Raw genomic sequence first — 4,521 nt, 5'->3', positions numbered from 1 at the left:
CCTTTTCTGTTTTACTTTACTTCAGGTTTGTGCCTTCAAGTGGTACATAGTTGGTTTTTACTTTTACTTTTATTTTTATTTTTATTTTTATTTTATTTTAAAGATTTTATTTATTTATTTGACAGACAGAGATCACAAGGATGCAGAGAGGTAGGCTGAGCAGAGAGCCCGATGCACGTGCTAGATCCCAGGACCCTGGGATCATGACCTGAGCCGAAGGCAGAGGCTTTAACCCACTGAACCACCCTGGCGCCCCTGGTTTTTACTTTTTAAATAGTATTTGCCTTTCATAATGGGACTCTAAGCCTTTTGTGCATGTGGTTATAATTTCTATGTATAGTCTTCTGGTGTCTTGCTTTATATCTTTTATTTAACCTTGCTCTTTCTTTTGTTTTTTTATCTTTGCCATATAGATGTTCTTAAATTCGTTTTTATCTTTTCCGATTTGGAAGCAATTCTGTAACTTTTAATTTTATAATAGTTTTTATAACTTGTTTTTAGTGAAAATAATTTTTAGCATTTATTTCTACAGTTGTCAAAGAAAAAAATAAATGACATATTTTGCTCCTTTTCTTCCTAGGTTTTGTGAGAATAACCTGGGTTTAGACTCAGATGTCACTGAATGACTGATTTGACATTCTACATTCTATTTTTCAGTACATGATGGTAGTAGAAGGTATTATTGTTAACCAATATTTGTATCCCTTCCCCAGAGGAGAATATATACTCTTGCCCTGTTGATTGACTTCAGGTGTGAATACAATTGGCTTTGGCTAATAAAACTTTGAGCAGAAGCATCGTGCAGGACTCCCAGGAAGAAGCTTTAGGAGTCAGCATGTGCCCTGCCATTCTCTTCCCTCTGTCACCCTGACTGGCATGTACTGGAGGGTTTCTTTGCCCTCATCATGGGCACTGCTGGACTGAGGGTGACTATTATGCAGGGCCCCACTGTTGATCAGTTGAGGACACATGCTGTTGTGAGAAGAACTAACCTCAGGTGTTGTAGGCCACTAAGAGCTTAGGATTGTTTGTTACCTCAGCACGATCTATCTTCTCCTAACTGATACAGTGATGTTTGGAGAAGTGTCTGACAAGATCTTGGGAGTTTGTTTGCCTTCAGAAAATTAATCTGGTAAAATATATCCACAGTGTGGTGATTCGTCTATTTTGGTAGTCAAGCAAGTGATTGTCTTCTGGAATATACAAGAACTGTCTTGGGGCAAAGCAGTTCTGTCTCACAGTTCAGGAATTAGTAGTCTCCTCAAGAGATATAGGTAGAGAGGCCCCTGAGAACAAAGTATTCAAATTGAAGAGTTTTGTCCTTATCCTGAAAGCAGCAGGAATCTGGTGAATGGTCTTAAGCACTCATTTATTCATTCAACAAATACGTATTGGCCAATGACTCAGTGCTCCCCACTATTTTTAGTGATGACACCAACTGTGAGCAAAATGAGTTCTTGCCCAAATGGACCTTCCTTGTGTCTAGATGACAAGCCACATCCCAGACACTGTGGTAATACAAGCAAAGCCAACTCAACAGTTTCTGACAGGACTATTCTTGTTTATTGCCTTAAAATTTACTGTGAGAAAGTTTTGATCAAGTGTTGGTGGTGTAATCCATCCTACAAGAATGTATGGGTATGGAACTATGTGAAAGATACCTAACAGTCAGCCTAAAAAAACAACATCTGAATGATTTGGGCCAACTTTCCAATTTAAACTAAAAACATTATAGGCTTGAAATGTATCTTGTGATTAAAATAAATGTTGATGAAAGGAATTTAAATAATCTTTGTAATAGATTTTGTGCTCTTTGCTCTGACATCGTAGCTGCTTAATTTAGCAAAAAGAAATAATGTTAGGTTACAGAAATGGAGTTCTCCAAAGAAAATCTCCTGGAAATTTTGGAATAAACAAATACTGCCAAAGTGAATTATTCTAAAAGACAGAAAGGAAACTGCATTTAAAGAAAGTGAACAGAGGAGGGAGCTGCAGATAGAATTTTAACTATATGAATGCAACTGTTTTTGTATTTGAGATTTCTGATATATACTAATATAAATGAGCATATTTATTAAAAAATTGTATTACACATAAAAATGACATGTTTCTCTATTTGTGAATTGGTAGTGTTTGCTCAGAGGAAAAGAATGCCACAGGGTCAATTCTAGATTTGTGATTAAAGATAATTACATTCAGAACTGTTTCTTTCATGAGGAAACCATTTTTCCGAGGTTACTCCGATCTAGGGGGCAAAACTGAATAATAATAACACTTTAAAAAGAAGAATGATTTCTGTGGCTTTGCCACCATCTAGTCTGCCTGGACGCTTATCTCTGAAAAGTGGCTTACATGTGATATGCTATGATATTTATTTGCTTACTGTTTCACTGGTTTGCTGATGATGCCTTCTGGGTAAGGCCCAGTGCTTTCACTACTGGTTCTGGGAGATGTCTACACTGAGACGGCCCTGCCATATTGTAATAGGTGTTACTAATATTTTTGCTAAGGGGTCTTTTGTCACTGCCAATACTGCTGGCGTGGTATCCATTGACTCTCCAAAATATTGTCACCACTGCCATTTCTCCATAACCCCTTTATCCTCTACTCAATTTTCATCCTAAGTAGATCTCTTTACCCTAATTTCCATCAGACCTCAGAATAGGCTCAGTCTTGCTTAAAACCCAGAATAAAAGCGGTTTAGAATCAAGCTCGAATCTCAAAAACTTTTAGGATAATTTTATTGTTATCCTTTGCAAAAGTCAGAGATAGAGGAGGGTGACCCCTATTGGTGAGTATATCTGAGACAATGTCTAGTCTGAACTTGCTCATGGAAGTAAGATACAAATACTTCCCATAATTATTCCTCTAATAACACATTATCTATAATTTTTCTCATGTACATTTCAAATGTAAGCTTGTAAGATGATCTGGTTTACAAGGTTTTTGAGCCCTGATCCCTTTCAGGGGAAAAAAACCAAAATCTGAGATTCTGTTACTGTGAATACTTTTCACCACATTCAATCAACATTATTCATATGATGTGGGCTTTAGGTCCATGAGTAATAACTGACATTACTTCTTGTACCTAAAACACATATTACGTATGTTTTACTAAAAATACATTTTGTGCAATCACTTCTGTGCTGGAAAACAGACACTGTCTCTAGAGCAAAGGGAACTTGCTGTGGATGTCAGAACAGGAGCGATTCTCATCAGAATTCCTCACAGGAAGAAAATGAAGGCTAAAATCTTCTACAGGATTTGTTCTGCTGATGTTGCCATCTTAGGAAGAAATGCTGATAACCATCTGTTTCGCATTAAGATATATATGGATCTTGAGATGTGGAAAGTTTTTACAATTAAATTTTATTTTGTTTCTTGAGGAGCAGGTTTGTAAACATGTAAATCCCCTCTTGTTGGCAGTGAGATGACATGAATGAGGAAGAAAATCGGTGATTTTTCTGAGGAAGAAATGAAAAATACTTCACAGAAGTTTTAACAAATTGAGATATAATTGACACATAACATTGTATTAGTTTCAGGTGTACAACATAATGGTTTGATATATGTATATATTGCAAAATGATTATCTGAATCAGTTTAGTTAACATCCATCACCTCATGAAGTTACACACTTTTTTCCTATAATGAGAATTTTTAGATCTACTTTCTTAGCAACTTTGAAATATACAACACAGTATTGTTAACTATAGCCCAAATGCTGTACATTACAGCACTTGGCCTTATTTATCTGAAACTTTGTATCTTTTGACTATCTTCACCCATATCCCCCACCTCCCACCCCCATCTCTGGCAACCACTAATCTGTTCTCTATATCAGTGAGCTTCTTCTTCTTCTTCTTCTCCTTCCTCTTCTCCTCCCTCTCTTTCTCCCCCATCTTCTTCTTCTCTAGATCCCACATATAAGTGAGATCATAAAGCATTTGTCTTTCTCTGTCTTATTTTACTTAATATAATGCCTTCAATTTCCATCTGTGTTGTTGCAAATGGCAGGATGTCCTTCTTTTTTATGGCAGCATAATATTCCACTCTAGTATTGTGCATTGTTGGTGGGACTGTAAGTTGGAATACCCACTATAAAAAACAGTATGGAGGTTCCTCAAAAAATTTAAAAAATTGAATTACCATATGATCTAGTAATTTCACTTCTGGTATTTATCCAAAGGAAACAAAGTCTCTAACTCAAAGAGATATCTGCACCCCATGTTCATGGTAGCATTACTGACATTAGCCAAGACATGGAAACAAACTAAGCATCCATCAACAGATGATTGGGTAAAGAAAAAAATAAATATATATACACATATAGACATACACACACAGAGACACAAAAATTCACTTTATTCTGATTGTCACACATAATCACATACTGTCAAACACACATCATGCCTTATCCAGAATAATGATCATGTAATAATAATTCACATATGACCAAACTACTTTCCACATTTTTTGGTAAAAGTCATTGGACAGGAAAGCATAAATATATTTATTGCT

This window comes from Lontra canadensis, unplaced genomic scaffold, assembly GCF_010015895.1.
Source record: "Lontra canadensis isolate GAN:19392208 unplaced genomic scaffold, GSC_riverotter_1.0 scaffold53, whole genome shotgun sequence".
NCBI lineage: Eukaryota > Metazoa > Chordata > Mammalia > Carnivora > Mustelidae > Lontra > Lontra canadensis.
Note: the sequence above shows the minus strand (reverse complement) of the source record.